This window comes from Centropristis striata, chromosome 12, assembly GCF_030273125.1.
Source record: "Centropristis striata isolate RG_2023a ecotype Rhode Island chromosome 12, C.striata_1.0, whole genome shotgun sequence".
NCBI classification, from domain to species: Eukaryota; Metazoa; Chordata; class Actinopteri; order Perciformes; family Serranidae; genus Centropristis; species Centropristis striata.
The window spans coordinates 5826916-5845032 of NC_081528.1; the positions used below are offsets into that span (position 1 = coordinate 5826916).

At 36.3% G+C, this 18117-nt stretch overlaps 1 non-coding gene across 1 annotated transcript; it reads left to right on the plus strand.

Annotated features, from left to right (window-relative positions):
• The first annotated feature begins 9842 nt into the window (after positions 1–9842).
• trnap-ugg (transfer RNA proline (anticodon UGG)) lies at positions 9843–9914 on the plus strand. The gene has a single exon. It is a non-coding gene; the product is annotated as a tRNA-Pro (tRNA).
• The last annotated feature ends 8203 nt before the right edge of the window (positions 9915–18117 follow it).

The window sequence follows — 18117 nt, forward strand, 5'->3', positions numbered from 1 at the left end:
GTCGACTGTGAGCTGAAACTATAGCGCAGCCAGAACCAGAACATGCTGCAGAAACACGTTGCAGCAGCAGAATTGAGCATTTTAGTCTCAAAGTAGAGATGGGTCTGGCTATGTAAACATCAATTTCTGTCGCTCTACATACGTCATCTGGTATAACTGATATGATTGGCTAAGAGCTACCTACAGACGCTTATAATAGACATTCGTAGCGCCCAATAAACGGCTCTGGATGATCGTAAACCACACCTCCTCTACGGAAAAATGAATAGGTGGTATCCAGACTATATCTCATTTGTGATATAGTCTGGTGTTAGCCAGGCTACTATGCCGTCCCACTATTGTATGCATTTGTGAATTTGCAAATTTGTCTATAAGGAAGTATAAAGTCTGCATGTGCAAACACAGCGATGGCTCCCTTGTACAAATCCCAAATTTAATCCCTCTGGGTTCCTCCAACAGCTGTGTAATCTATCCTGACCAGGTGGCAGGATGCTTCATCTATCATGAGGTGAAGGAGTGTCTGACTGTGAAGTGGAAACCTGGGCCACAAAGCCAAAGAACAGGGCTATGGTTCACAAAATCTGTTATGATTGTGCTTTTCCTGCTGCTAAGTTAAAATGTCTGCTGCAAATAAGTTCTACTGGCTCTACGCTGTTATATATATATATATATATATATACTCTTACTTAATGCAAAAGAAGAACAGCGATCAGTGCCAAGCAAAGAGAAAGACAAAGTGGAAAAGTGTGAGGTCCAATGGCAGCCAAAACCATAGAAGAACATAAGAGAGCAACAGAAAGTGAGACGTATGTATATATAAGGCAGACAGATGGCACAGTGAAACACCTCATTGCTTCGCTTTACATTCTGACCTTGAGGACTGTGTTTGTGCATGACTGCTTGTGTGGGAAAGAGAGAGGGTGTGTGTGTGTGTGTGTGTGTGTGTGTGGGAGAGGGGGTGAAAAGTGAGTGTGTTTGTTTTTTCAAAGCGGACTGAAATGGAACGCTTCATCTCACTCTCTGTCGCCTTATTGGGTGAAATTGGTTTGTATTGTGAAAGATGGTGGTTTTCTCACAATGCACACACACACACCAGCACATGTACACACATACACACACATGTACTGTATGTGAAAAGTGGCAGATAGGAATGAATAAATGAATAGCAACCTGGTCTCACAGAAATCTGTGAAATAGCCACGGATTTGCGAGAAAGTGATTTTGTACATTCACTGAGTGAATATTTAGAAAATAAAACATATATTTCTCACTAGAAATGTGATCAAAATCCATTTTTATGCAGAAACGAAGTCAAAATATTGATTTTTTTCACTAAAAATGAGAGAACTGTCCACCATGTTTTTTGTTCTGACCGCCGGGACCTTGAAAGTCACGTGACTTGGAACAAACCAATAGGAAAAAATATCCATGGAATAGCCACGGGATATGACTGTGTAATTAACCTGCATTTTAGCGAAATCAGTGTCAGTTTCACGGAAATTTGAGTGATTCCGTGGCTATTCCACGGATTTTGAGTTAAGCGAAATCCGTGGCTATTTCACGGATTCCTGTGAGACCAGGTTCATGAATAGATATCAGACTGCACTGCAAAAACGGTGTATCTAAAAACAAGATAAAAACACTAAATCTGAGATAAATGATCTTGCTGCATGGACAGATAATTTCACTTGGCAAGATTTCTTAAATTAAGATGGTTAAATCTAGAAATAAGCATGTTGAACGCTTAAAATAAGAAATTAACTCTTTAAACCAGATAAATTATTTAACATTTCTAAATCTAAAGTTTTTTATATCTTGGTAAGAACCAAATAATTTGCAGTGCACTCTGCTCGGGCCAGTTCATCGCTGCTTGCAGCTTTAATTTTTATCTCTTTTGTACATTTTGTGACCAAAAGAAGATGTAAAAAGATACAAAATGACCAAAAAAGGACACAAAAAGACATAAAATGACCAAAAAAGAAACAAAAGACTTTAAACAAGACAAAAACACACAAAAAAAACACCAAAAAAAGACACAAAAGATGTAAAATCACAAAAAAAATACACAAAAAGACAAAAAAAAGACACAAAAGTTCTTTTTTTGTCTTGGTAAGAACCAAATAATTTGCAGTGCATTCTGCTCGGGCCAGTTCATCGCTGCTTCCAGCTTTAATTTATCTTGTTTTAAGAGTTAATTTCTTATTTTAAGCGTACAACATGCTTATTTCTAGATTTACTAATCTTGATTTAAGAAATCTTGGTGCTAAAGTTCATGCTGTGGTTTATTTTCTTTCCAGATATCTCCTTTCAAGTAGTCCTGCTGTACTTTTACATGTGTTAGAGTTTCAGTTTAAATTAGCATGCATTTAAATTTTGGATTATCACTATGAATATATTGTAATTTTATGTTATCACACAATCAGCAAAGATCTTTGACAAGAAGGAAGGGGAAATTAATGATTGGGGTCATTTGAATTAGTTAGCATATTGCCTGAGGCAAGGACGGCTTGAGGTGGGTCTTTCTCCTCCATCAACAGTCTTGTTATTGTTTTTCTGCTTAAATTATCTTACATTCAGACCATTGGCTAACAAAAGAGAGTGTTGGCATATTAGCTTATTGTGAAGAAGTGTGTGTGTTTCTATTGGATACAATTTGTTTTACTTTGTGCTTGAATGTCAAATTATATTTAATTCGAAGTGGTCCGAGATTGTAGAAAAATTTTTTTTTTATCTATACTATGTGCTAAAGCAGTGATTCCCAACAGGGGGGGCCCGACCCCCCCAGGGGGGCGCCAAAGATCTACGGGGGGTCGCAAAGCCCTCTTGATTTTAAGGGGTGTAATAAATCTAAATGTGTTAAATAGATGAGTCAGTATTTAATTCATTAGTGGGACAAAAACAACTAAATAAGGGCTACATGAAACGTTTATTAATTTATTTAAATAGAAAAATCACTATAGAAAAATTTAGAAATAGGCTTTATTGCGAGAATAAGGAAATGTGTAACATCCCTCATGCAGTATACACAGGTAACCTCACCTAGTGGTAACCTCACCTAGTGGTAACCTCACCTAGCAGTAACCTCACCTAACAACAGAAACACAGTGCTAATGGAAAAATGGCGAAGCGTCAGGGAAACGAAAGTGCTGAATATCTCAAAAAGAAGAAAGGCTACCATGAAAGTAACATTGAGTTCGGCTTCATAGAAGCAATGGACAATGGGGGGTCGCCAGAGTTTACAATGGTGAAAATGTGGGTCACTCAAGAAAAAGGTTGGGAACAACTGTGCTAAAGGTCCATGGTTGAGTTTGGTGGACCCAACCATATACACGGTCGCCCATAAAGCTGGAATAATTTTGTTGTCAGACACAATCTTCTGTTAATTGTGGTTTCAATTTCATTGTGATATGTTTGGAAGAGATTGATTAATAAAGTTTGGAGAAGATATACACTTTATCTGTCAAGAATAAATCACATTGTCACAATCATTTCATGGATAAAGGTAAAAAATATTTAATTCCAACTTCATGGGCGACCCTGTATTAACAACCTTTTATCATGACTACAGGTCAAAACCTCCACATCTTTCATTTCTTATATATTTTATGCTTTTATATACAACTTTGGCCACTCACGAGAGAAATGATGTCTTCTGGAATTATTATTCTTATTTTAAAAAATGGTTTCTATCTCCCGTTTAGTGCTTTAACCCTTAAGAGTCTGGGGCTATTTTATTTCATTCTGCTGGTATAAACCACTTAAAAATCTTTACCATGACGTGTTGGTATCATTGTTTTCACTACAACCTCACCTATATGACCTGATCATTATTGTTTTCATTTTGACTTACTTGATCAACATTTTGAACACAAAAACACACACACACTAAAAAAAAACTAAAAGCACATCAAAACACACAAAAAACTGAAAAATACAAAACACACATAAAAACACAAAAAATTACAAAAAACATGCAAAAAAATAGAAAAACACACAAAAAATACATATTGAAACACACATAAAAACACACTCAAAACACACAAAAACATTTTAAAAAATGCAAAAAAAAAAAAAAAAAAATTTACAAAAAAAACAGTTAACACAAAAGATTGCAGAATGTTGAAACACACACTGCAAAATCTGAAAAATCTCTGCAAAAAAAGTAAAATCATGTTACACTTGGTCGTGGTGATTTTAACCTTTGCTGAAAAAGAGTTGATGCATTAAATTTGACAAAGCCAAAACTTTAGAGTTCAGCTGACAGCAGGGCTCCAGGCTGCTTCGTTTTTGCCTCATGAAGAAGTCAAAGTGCTCCGGAGCGTTGCTGGACTCCAGAGGGTTGACTATTTTTAGGAAAAGACAAAAACCACCTAAAGCGAGTGTAAAAACTTTTATGCAAATTTTCAAAAGTTTTTGTGAACTTTGGCGTTTTCTTCATGCCAGTCTTCAAAATGTACTTCAAAATGATTTGATGGAAACACGACACAACAACAATTCACATGTTCATGCAGAAAGTGTTTTCCGATGTTTATTATTACGATTAGGAAATCTATAATAACACACTGTGTGACTGTGGTTATGTCCACATTCAGTGTATGATGTTTTCTGTTCACCTCTATGATATTAATCTAGCTCCTCAATACAACACAGTGCTTGGGGGGAACATACATAAACTATGCACTAACAGAATCTGCTTTCCAAACACTGCTGGAGTCCTTCCTCATTTAATGCATTCAAACATTAAAATTGTAACAGTGAGGAATTATAATGTAGCCGCCATTTATATTTCATTACATTGAGTACATTTGTTGAATATATTTTTCCATATTTGTAAGGTTTCCATTAATTTTCCACACTGCAAACAAAATGAAACAGCTATGGCCTTCAGTAGACTTCATGTTTTTATATTTATGCTTTACTAGATAGCAAAGATTTTATGGCATTTCTGCAAACAGTAATTCTTCTTTTAGATGTATGTGTGAGGAGAGAATAAAAGGTCCTGAAGCAGCAGGAAGACTGTGTTAGACACTCTGAAAAGAGATGCAGTTAACAGTTTGAATGGAGAGTCAGATGAGTGCATAAAACTCTAAATAGATGACCAGAGGTTTTATTCCTTTACCATTAAAACAGATTCACAGAACTGGCTTCATATACAAATGGCTGAAAAGGCAAAAAAAAAAAAAAAAAAAAAGTCAGAAGCATAAAGTCAATCTATAATTAATTTTTAAATAATGTAAGTTGTTTCTTTTTGTCAATTTTCATTGTTATACTGGTAAGGGGTTGGAATAAATTCAAATGTATTATTAAAATTAAACATTTTCAATTTACAGTTATTGAGTTTTCAGTAACATTTAAATATATTCAGTGTCTTTAGATTTTAAAAGAGCCAAATTTTTGTATGGATAAAATATTTTTCCTTGTACATTAATTGAATTAATTATATAGGTTTCATCATCTGTGGAATTTGGACTATTCAGCGTAAGTAATATATCTAATTGTGTGAATCTTAAACTTTTAAAAAGTTATTTCTGAAACTCGAACCAAAAGGAGGGAGAATAAAAACAATCTTCAAACACATGTGTGTGTGTGTGTGTGTGTGTTCTTGTACTTCCTACATAGTGAGGACCAGCACACATTTTTAACCAACAGATTATTATTATTTATTTTCTGAGTCCACTAGATGGCGCTCTTTGTGTTTTGTTTTTTTAAACCAAGAGCGCCATCTAGTGGGGTAAAAAAATAAAGAAATGTTTCATGTTAGAGAGAACCTGGTCTCACAGGAATCCGTGAAATAGCCACAGATTTGCTTAACTCAAAATCCGTGGAATAGCCACGGAATAGCTCAAATTTCCGTGAAACTGACACAGATTTCGCTACAATGCAAGTTAATGACAGTCATATCTCGTGGCTATTCCATGGATATTTGTTCCTATTGGTTTGTTCCAAGTCACGTGACTTTCAAGGTCCCGGCGGTCAGAACAAAAAACATGGCTGACAGTTCTCTCATTTTTAGTGAAAAAAAATCAATATTTTGACTTAGTTTCTGCATAAAAATGGATTTTGATCACATTTCTAGCGAGAAATATATGTTTTATTTTCTAAATCTTCACTCAGTGAATGTACATAATCACTTTGTATGTTGGAATAGCCACGGGATATGACTGTCATTAACTTGCATTGTAGCGAAATCCGTGTCAGTTTCACGGAAATTTGAGTGATTCTGTGGCTATTCCACGGATTCCTGTGAGACCATGTTGGTTAGAGAAGACCAGTATCTACAGGGTTAACTAGAAGTGCTTGTTGTTTTGATTTAGAATGGTCAACCACAAATCAACTGATTTGCTGCGATGCTGCGATGTGTTAATGAGGATAAGAGAGAGTTGACTTTAATGCAGGTTTTGTTCTGCCTTTCTGTAGAGAAAGAGACGTGTTGAGTGGGTGTACTGTTTGACAGGTTTTGTAGAATAAAAACAAAAACCTCTCCCCAAAGCTTGTACATGGAGATAACACACACACACACACACACACACACACACCGTTCCACAGTCCCAGACAGGTAACCAAGCAAATAGAAAACAAGGCTGTGGTTTAGCTGCTTGAATTAAGAGACACCCAGAGAAACAGAAACGGAGAGAAAGAATGAAGAAAGTAGGAGAAAAGAAGAGACAAGAAGAGGAAAGTGAAAGTGAGAGAGAAAACAAAGGGAAAGTGACAGGGAAGCATAAGGAAACAAAGAGGAACAGACGCTGAAAGAGAAAGAGGATGGAGATACAGTATGTGTGGGCAAAGAGGGAGGAAGTTATTTATGGATCTAGAATTTAAAAGTGAGATTTCTTTCAGGTCCATTAGAGAAAGTAAGTGAGAAAGAGTGAGGAGAGAAAGGAATATATTTAAATATTTAAACTTCAGTTTCATGTAATTGGATTTGATGCAAAAGAACCAAAAGAACATCCATCCTCCAGTAACCTGCCATATGTTCTCTGTCAAAGTCTGGGAATTGTTGTCAAAATAAACTATGTTGGAAACCATTCTGAACCACTCTGAATTATTTCTCATTTTTAAAAAAGTAGCATTACTACGATGATGGCAGTCAGTTAGCTAACTTTGCAAAAACAGGAGGAAACATCTCGACTTTGGAAACTCGCCTTTGTCTCTCATTTATTCACAAAAAATAGATTTTTAAAAATATGAAAATCCTGAAAAATAGAAAAAAATCCTGTTTTTTAGAACTGACATCATTATCTCAATAATTAAAAAACAAACAAACAGCAAATATTTTTCCATGAATCCTATTTCTCTGAACTGTAAGTTAAATATCTCAATAATCTATAAACACAGGGCATTTTGCGATATGGTGAGTATTGCGATACTCATACTATGTATTGCGATTTAACTGTTTAACTGCATTTTTCTTAGCCTGGGTATACCCATAGCGCTCGCTTGTGATATAGTCTGGCGTTAGCCAGGCTAGAATTTTGTGTCCACAACATCAAATTCAATCAAAAAGCCTCTGAAAAAAAAAGTAAATACTGACGGTTGCTTGCCCTAAATATTGATACTTGGCGGCCATGAATCAATATAATATTACCACGCAAAATAGAGCGACACTATGCTGTAACGATTTTTCCCCTACATCTAACAAATATAAATTTTCCATATTTTTTCCTGCAATTGTGAGTTTAAAAATAAATAAATCTATAAAAACATGAAAAAGCTTACCAAAATTAAAACTAAAAGATAAAACAATTAAACACCAGACTGAATGACTGGGAGACTTTTGTGATAAGAATGTGCTACACTACAAGCTAACCCCCTTCATGCTCTTATATTTTTGCAGAATTGTCTACATAGAACAGTAGAACCGGTCCTCTGCCATGTTCTGTCTTTGCTCTAAGTAGACCCCAAAATCCCCTCAGGCTTCAGGTACAGCAGGGGCAAAAAGTAACTAAACTTTTTTCTTGAAGCTCAGTTTAAACCCTGGCCATGAACTTTTTATGTACCTGTTCTCCACTTCAGCCTTTTAGTTTAAAGACCCAGATACGTGTTCTTCCCCACATCTTATGTACTCTGTGAAAAGTGAAGCATTAAATCCCTCCAGGCAGAAACAAGAAAGATGGCACCGGCACAGCTCTCAGAAAGAATCGCATGAAACAACATTCCCCCTCTATTTATGTTTTATTTCTTTTTTTTTCTTCACTAAATGTTGTGGGTGGGAGTAATTTCCGTTTCGGTTCCACATCCATCCGTGGTTCAGTCGGAGTTCTGGAGTTGTTTTGATGTTTTAGTGTTACTAATTTATGATTAAAGCCTTAATGTAAATACTTGCCTTTTTAATTTATGTCTTTTGAGCAGGAAGGGAACAACCTGCTTTATTTCCTCTTCCACTAAACTGTCTTTGGCATGTGATGATGACGCACAAAGCACCCTTTATTAGCTCCAGTGTTAAATGTGTCAGCAATGCTAGTTACATTTAGTGATGTACCAATGAAGCCTCATGAAACATTCGGGGGTTTTTTCTGAACCAACTAGATCAGGGGTATCAAACTCAAATTACTTGGGGGCAGCTGGAGGCAGTATTAAAATGACCAAATAAAGACACAAAATTACCAAAACAATAAAGACACAAAATTACCAAAAAAGACACAAAATTATTTTTAAAAAAGACACAAAATGACCCAAAAAAGACACATAATTACCAAAAAAGACACAAAATTATTAAAAAAGACACACAATTATTAATAAAAGATACAAATTTACCAAAAAAAGACACAAAATTACCAAAAAAAGTAATTAAAGGGACCTTCCACACACAACACGGTAAAGTGCCATTCATATAAAACTCACATTAAACTTTCATATCAAGGTGGGGGCCACAAAATATTGTCAAGAGGGCCGCAATTGGCCCGCGGGCCGCGAGTTTGAGACCCATGCACTAGATGGTGCTTTCTGGTCAACAAGGGTTAAAAGCACACCGGATTTCATTACATTTCATGAACCATTTCCTTCAACCAAGAGCAAAGAACATGGTTCATGAGGCCTCATTGGAACATCACTAGTAAGATGCATAGTATTTTTTTAAAAATAAACTTGTTAACTATCTTTAGGTATACAACCATTTAGGTTGGGGTAAAAGAAAGGGGTTGGCCTTTAAAAGTGGAAGCCAAATGAAGCTTCATTAACCAATTCTTTATCATCTGACTAGATGGGGCTCTGAATTGCCATTCCTTGAACATTCCTTGTTCTTTAACCAAGAGCGCCATCTAGTGGGATCAACTAATACAATAATGATTCACAAAGCTTCATTTTAACATCACTAGCTTAAAAACAACTACTTCTGAACCTAACTACGGCTACAATTATGCAGGGTGACTCCAAAAACCAACACTGGCTCTGTCTCATGGGTCAAAGTCCAGTGGTTGTTTGACTCTTTCATCCACCCAACGGACCATTGCCCTCTATTAACCTCAGCATTGAGTGTTGGGTTTACATGGGCATTAATGAAAACCCCAGTGCTTCACACACAGCAACTTGATGGTAGTTGTTTGGAAGGGACAGCATACTCAAGCTCTTCCATTTAAACTGGTGATACTCCAGTCATAAGCCTTCCTCTGGAACCCTCAGGCTACTGTTGGCCCATTTCAGTCCCAGTGGAAACATCTCCAGCAGTGCTGCCTATCCACCGCAAAATATTTGCCTTGATCGTGTTTGTACAGTCTTTACTGATAGGGATGGATGCAAATGTAGCTATTTATGGAATGTGTTGAATGTGTCTTGGCAGTACATCCAAGGATATGTACAGAATTGGCTTCATTACAAGTTGATATCTAATCAGCGCTTTGCAGGGCTCGTTGGTCTAGGGGTATGATTCTCGCTTTGGGTGCGAGAGGTCCCGGGTTCAAATCCCGGACGAGCCCGACAGCTACAGTTGGCTGAAGTCCGCTGTTTAGTGAGTGCCAGGCCATGCTATGTAATGGTGTGATTATTGCTGAGCTCATTGTTCTAGGTAGTGATGTGTAAATGAAGCCTCATGAACCATTTTCTAATGATTTTTCAATGAAGCCTCATGAAGCATTGTCTTTATTTTCTGAGCCCACTAGGTGGCGATCTTGGTTCATTGAACAAGGCTCTAGCAATGGTAATCAAGTGTGTTTTCAGCCCTTTGTTGATCAGAGAGCTCAATCTAGTGGAGTCAGAAAATATAGAAAATGGTTCATGAGGCTTCATTGGCACATCACTACCATTTTCTTTATTTTTTGACCCCACTAGATGGCCCTTTTGGTTTATAAAAGAAGGCTTGAGCAATGGTTTTTGAGTGTGTTTTCAGTCCTTTGTGCCATCTAGTGGCTTTGTTGGCACATCATTTACTTCTAGGGGTGTGATTCTTTCATTGCATTGTGTTGGAGAAATCCTGATTCAAATCCCGGACAAGCCGTGGAGCAGGATTGGGCACTTTTCACTGAGCCAAAGACACTGCACCACAAGAAATGTCTGCTTTACAATTGGCAACTGCAGTACCCTGCCAGTTAACATCATGCTGCATTTTGGCAAAACGTTCAAATTTCAAATTTGATTTTGTCATCTTTTTTTGCCAAGCTCACATGAGACACATACAAGTAAATAGAAATAATTTGTCATTGTGGTAAGTAGGATTTCTTGGAAAAAATAGCTGTCTTGCTTGGCTCCTTAGCCTAGGGCAGGGGTCGGCAACCTTTCTAACTAAAGCGCCATTGTTGGCCAAGAAAAAGAGAAAAATGTCATAATGGTCTACCCTATTACCCTATTTGAGCCTTACTATGAAGATGAAACAGCCTACTGAGTCTAAATGAACCTACCCACATTACTAATAGGTCATAATGTTCTGAATATACAAATGTAGCTGAATAGCAAAATATCTTTTAAATACCATTTGAGAATGCACTATTTAATTTGTGAGTATGGAATGGAATGTATGAATGTAAAAATGAATGTAATACTTGTGAATTCAATAACTTATTTGAATAATTTCTGATGATTTTTAATGATGTGGCAGTTGCTGAGCCAAACAGGGTTTTTTTGGAGGTGACATTAAATGAACCGTCTTGTATTTGGCTCGTGGTTCGAGGGGTATGGTTTGGATTTCTCACTCTTCAGCACCATTGCGTTTTTTATAATTGAAAACATGTAGTCTTCAGACTCCTTTTGGACCATAAAGCACCCTAAGAACCTTTATTTTCTTAGACATAACTGTCAGATTGAAACACAAAATTTGCTCATATCATTTAAAATCACTCACGTACACAAAAATCTTAACTTTACACCAACTTTTCTTGACTGTCTTGCTGCCCTGAGGCCACCATATAACTAAACATGGGACCTGTGCAGCATCTACATCATATCTGCCTGCATCTCTGCCACATTATCTGTTCGTTTCTCATTCCCTCTCTCATTCTGTCTGCAATTCTCTTACCACTCTCTTTCTCTCTCTCTTTCCATTTGAATCAACAGAGGGCCAAAGAGGGTTAGTTGAATACCACTTTAATCTCTCTCTTTCTCTTTGGAGCCAGTCTTATGCTATAAGCCTCTATTGGTAGGCAGCCAGTGACTGCTGAGTCTTGTTAGCTATATCCCCTCTCGAGACTGTTTAATGTGTTGCATTGCTATTCAGCAGCCAGGGAGAGAAAGAGAGAGAGAGAGAGAGAGCAATGATGGAGGGAACTATGGGAAAGGAGTGTATAGGACAGTGTGCCCCTGGAAGCCCTGTGCAGCATCCAGAAATAGTGATGGTCATTTGTCCTTGTTTATCCAAACAAACAAGGACAAAAACAAAAACAAGGAATACAACGCAAGTTCAAACTGTTAAAATTAGGCAAAAAAACATTATTGTTATAATAATAATGATATTAGCAGGTAATCACAAGTAATATCAAGAGGATAACAAACATTCTGAAAAATAATACATTGTAAAAAATAATAATAAATAATGCCACAAACATCATCACTAAAAGGAAATTTAATAATGGAAATGATGGTGATATTCATTAGAGCAACAGCGATCACAATATTTTGTTGTTATATATAAATTCATTATAATATATTTGATTGTCTGCCACACATAAGATGTCAATTTTTTTGTGAAAGAATCATACAATTTTTAAATGCCCCATTACTCTCAAATGGTCTTATTATAGTCTGATGATACATGTAGAAGGGTGGCTTTTCCAGAAATAACAGAAAAACACTGTATTTTGAGATGTCCAAAGTTCAAAATTTCAGTCATGTTGAAATTTTTCGTGAAGAAATAAAACAAATTTTAAATGCCCCAGAAATAAGAATAAAACAGCATATTTTGAGATGTACAAAATGTGGGGAAAAAATCATCCGAAAGAAGGCCAAATTTTTTGGTGAAAAATCACATTTTTAAATGCCCCGTTACTCTCAAAATGGTCTTATTATAGTGTTTTGATACATGTAGTGTGGTGGCTTTTCAAAAAAAAAAACCCAAAAACCACCATATTTTGAGATGTCCAAAATTTGAAATGCAAGAAAAAGTCATACTATAGCATGTCGATTTTTGATTAGATTAGATTTTTTTTCGTGGAAAAAATCATAACATCTTTTAATGCCCCAATACTAAAACTGGGCTTTTTATAGTGTGTTGATACATGTAGTATGGTGGCTTTTCCAGAATTTTTTTTTTTTTTTAAAAACATATTTTGAGATGTCCAAAATTTGAACAAAAGTTATACTACAGCATGTCAAAAATGTTTGTGAAAAATTCACACAGTTTTAAATGCTCTGATACTCTCGAAATGGTTTTGTTATAGTCTGTTGATACATGTAGTAGGGTGGCTTTTCCATAAATGACACAAAAAACACCATATTTTGAGATGTCAGAAATTTCAACAACAAAAAAGTCAGAAGCTGCAGCCCTTTTTACAACCGAGAACCGTACATGTATGTATCATGACGTGTGTGCTATTTCTAGAACGCTTCACTCTTTACTGTGAGTCGATCTGTGAGAAATATTCTCACTTCTGTCTCCATATTTGTCAGGAAACATTTTCACAGCTACAAAGTTTTTTTATTTCAGCTGCAGATCATTTTTGTTTACTGGAAGCGAAGAAAAGATTTTCTTGTCTTCTGATTTGGTAATAGTTGAATTTATCAACTCATAAAATAACAGATCATCTCTGCAAACAGACAATATTTTTCTTTTTAAACCCTTTGGAAAAAAATGGAAAAAACTCCCAAAACAAACTAATTTACTGGTCAAACAGATGAAAGAATATGTGTCGTTATGGGTGGTATTGACAAACTACTCATCATGTCATCATGTCATTTAGATTGGAGATCTTGTTCGAATGTCGTGACTGCAACCAGCATTCAGGGCTAATCTGAGCAAAACAGTGTCGTTGTACACACGGTACCTCACCACACTCGTACATCTCTACTTTTCTCTCTCACAGTGCTAAATAGCCCAGAGTCACATTTGAAGCATCTCTGTGAACTCCACACATCAGAGGCAGCAGCAGGAAAGAGCAGTCTGACGCTGACAAGCTCTCTTTGACTTCCACATTTGCTCTGGGGTTAAAAAGCTGACAAGTGGGGCTGTCACACACACACACACACACACACATGTTCTTGTACTTCTATCTTTGTGAGGGCCCTCATTGGAACAGTGAATTCCCTTGAAAGGTTATAATAGTTTTGAATTTTTAAAGTTTTGAAGTTTTAATTTTGTTCTGAGTTTTTGTGTTCAAATTCAGTTTTTAGAGTGAGTTTGCTAGTTTTATTTATTATTTTTTGAAATGCTTTAGTTTTAGTTTAGTTTTTATTAGTTTTTTATTAGTTTTAGTGTTTTATAATGGGGTATTTGTTGGGTGGGAGATTAAAAGAGGTCACAGTAAATTTTGCCTTTATTTCCTTTGTCTTATCCATCTTCATTATGTATGAAGGACGAAGGACATTTTCACTATAATTTTAGTTAGTTTTAGTTAGTTTTGTAACCACAAAATACAGTTTCAGTTAATTATCGTTTTTTAAAAAAATGTCTTGTTTTTATTTTTATTTCAGATAACGAAAAAACATTTTTCAATTCTAATTTTTGTTATTTCGTTAGTTTTCGTTAACTATAATAACCTTGTTCCCGAGCCCCTTACCCTAAGGTAACCATGGTTACCCTAACACAAACCTGATTGTAACCTGAACCCTAAAATCAAGTCTGAAATCTCAAAAAAGCCTTTTAAGAAGTGAGAACCGGCCAAAATGTCCTCACTTTGCAAAAATGTCCTCACTCTGTTGGTTAAAAACATGTTCTGGTCCTCACTATGTAGGTACAAGAACACACACACACGCGTATGTAATTGCAGGTGGGAGGAAGGAAATAACAATTACATGCAGAAGCTGATCCACACTCACATTTCCGACATACGGCAGCCTGGAAGGGACCGAGATGAATGAATATAAAGTGCTGTGATGTCACATGGTGAGTTGTGAGAGTGACAGTGTGAAGTGCCGCAGTAAAAAGTCAATGTGAGCTCGAGGCGTTTGCCATCCATCACTTTGCTGCGGTACTTTAAAACAGCATGAGCATACACTTTGTATACAGCTAAGTGGGTGCACATGGTGGTTGAGTTCATAAAATCGCTCACATTTAGACGTTTTATTGTAATTAAAAAGCCACAGACAAGTATATCCATCACTCTGACACAGCAGAGCAACAGCCTAAAGTGCAACAGTGTTTATCTCTTAAAAGATGATATGAATGGTCAGATTTACATCCTACATGTCAGTCTAACCTGCAGTATCTTTGGAGCACCTGTCATCTAGTTCCATTATAATCAAAGCAGACATCTCTACCTGAAAACTATCTCCAACTCTCAGCAGCTCACACCAAAACAATCTTGACTCACACATAGCAATACAGGTAAATCAGAAATCAGAAATCAAAAATACTTAATTTATCCCCAGGGGGAAATTGCTCTTTGCTACAGTTGCTGTTGTTTAACCCATAAGAACCCATGGTGACACCCGTGTAACAAACACTTTAAATCTTCTAGAACAGGGGTGTCAAACTCAAATACACAATGGGCCAAAATTTGAAACTTGAATAAAAGCGCGGGCCAACATTGAACAAATAAACCTTTTAATATATACCAAACATGTTTTGCTTTAACATTAAATATGGAACCAGCAACGCTTATAAACATACAATATATAACTAAATAGTGCAGACATGCAAAATCAAATTTCAAATAAAAAACACATCAATGTCATTAATTTATTAAATAAAAATTAAATAAAAATCGTATTCCTCGTTTCTATTTGCATCCTTCTGATTTAAATATCAAAATAAAGTTTTTCAACAGGTTAATACATTTAAAAATAAAATAACAATAATAAATCTAGTATTAGCGGTAAATGCGCCGTATAATACCGGCGGGTCAGCTTTTATAGTACAATAATAATATAATAATTTGGTATTGCCTCGCAGGCCAAATAAAATTACACTGCGGGCCAAATTTGGCCCGGGGGCCAGAGTTTGACACCCCTGTTCTAGAATCTCCCATACTCAGCTTTATGCTTCACATTAACTCATTAAATCCCTAAGCGACACATACTCAACACCCTGGTGTGGTGGTCATGTGACTTTAACAGGAAGTGGCTTCTCCAAATTGTGTGTGTGACTGGACACAGAAATGTGAAAAAGTAGCTAATTTCAAAAAGCTTATTGTTTGTTACTAGGCTAAATTTAAACCCATTTAACAACTCTAATCCGTTAACAGGGTGTCCTGTATTGCATTTAACTTGTTCTGATCATATTTCCTGAACAAATTAAAGTCACAATTTTGGAAAATGGTTATTTGTTTTTATTTATTAATTCATTATCATTTTGTTACTTAAAAACAAATCTGAAAAATAATTTATTGTTAAACAGCACTATTTTTGTCACAATTTTGATAAATGTTGTGGAGATGCAGAGAAAAAGACAAATTTGTGTTTCTGTAAGCAGAAAATGTGTCTAGTTTATTTGCTGGGATGGATATTTTTGAGCTTTGATCAGAGCCAGGCTCTTGGTCCATAAGTAATCAATTCAAATACTTTTGGATCAGTGAGACAGCTATTTTGTTCATTTTTCTGTATTTTCTGACACTTTATTGACAAAAATGATTAATCATGTCACTAGACAGCAGTACAACAAAACAAAACAAAAAAGTTTTAAGATGATTTTATTAAGATTTTATTAACCCTAAAGCTTAAAAAAGGCTTAACTAACTGCTCTTTAATGCTATGTCAAATGATCTTTTTTTAAATTATTTAATGCAAACAATATTGTATTTTTTGACTATATTCTTTACTGCATTGTCTGCATTGTTTCCTGTGGCCCTTATTGATCTGGCTGTCTAAAATAGTTGTTTTTAAACTGTGAATCTCTCAGACTGTGACACTGACTGAGAGCTTTCAATTAAGAAAGATGATTGTTTCATAAAAGCCAATCTATAAAACTGATTCAGTGGAGGGCCAACTGTTCATTCAAAGGCAATGTGTGATGGGGCTGCTGTATCTTTTACACCAGCGATCATTTTATTTTAAGAGAGGGTGTCAAGGTTTGTCCAAATGACGGATACCTCCTCCTGGAACACATGAGGGAGAATCACTGGCTGGTGGCAAACAACCAAAACACCCAGAGACATAAAGAAGATGGTGTGATTGGGGCAGCAAGAGCTAATGGAAGGGGCGAAAGGAAAGAAGGAAATGCAGGAGGAAGGCAGAAACCTTTTACCTCCTCCCCACTTACTTAGAAATAATAGTAATTATTAGGGCCGGGACTCGATTAAAAAAAATAATCTAATTAATTAGAGGTTTTGTAATTAATTAATCGAAATTAATCGCATTTTAATCACATTTTAATCGCATTTTAATAGCAGATAAATATTTGACCTGAGAACAGTGAGAAGTAATTTTTTTCACATGGATTTTTAGTATACCATTGAATAATGACTGACTTCATAAGCTTAAGCAACAAAAATATTGTTTATTTTTGTTCAAGTCCAACAGACCAGTGCAATTTTTGCAATTAAGTGTAGCAATAGCATATTTAGAAATATAGTACATTTCAGAAATCCAGGTAGCCTATAGCACCACTGGATGGCGCTCTCTGTTCCACAAAGGGCTGAAAACACACTCAACACCATTGCTGGAGCCTTTTTTTGCCATCTCGTTGGGTTAAAAAAATAAAGAAAACGGTTCATGAGGCTTCATTGGCACATCACTATTCAAACGTAGTGGGATCCATAATAACGTGGGATTGAGAGGACTGGGTGTAAATAGCGGAATACCTGCCGTGTGACTATTCTCACTTGGGTGCAAATAGTAAGTAAGTAAGTAAATTTTATTCATAAAGCGCTTTTCACAGGAAAAGAAAACCATAAAGTGCTTTACAAGGGTATAAAACAACATACAGGCAAACACAGAAAAACACAATACAACAAGAAAACATAATTAAAGCCTGGACGTCTACTTGACCAGGTACATACAGTCAACTAAACGCCTGTCTAAACATATATGTCTTAAGTTGACATTTAAAAGAATCCACAGATACTGCAGACTGTAAGGCTGCAGGCAGAGCGCTCCAGAGTTTGGGAGCTATTGATTCAAAGGCTCGATCACCCTGAGTCTTAAGTAACTCAGTTACATATGCCGGGGCCAGATCGTGCAGAGCTCTGTAGGTCAGAGTGAGAATCTTAAACTGGATCTTGTATGCAACGGGGAGCCAGTGAAGAGATCTGAGTACGGGGGTGATGTGAGATCGTCTGTTTGTCCTAGTGAGGAGCCTTGCTGCAGCATTTTGAATTGACTGTAGACGGTTTAAAGCAGACATACTGAGTGAGGAAAAAAGTGAATTACAGTAGTCGATACGGGACGAGGTGAAGGCATGTATGAGCATCTCAAGTTCAGCATTTGAAACTACTGATCTCAGTTTGCTGATATTTCTGAGGTGGAAAAAGCAGGAACTAGACAGCTGCTTAACATGGGGGTAAAACGATGGTGATTTATCAAATATTAGCCCTAAGTTACGTAAGTGGGGGTGGACGGCAGAAAAAAGGGGCCAAATACACTCTCAGATTGTGGGCACAA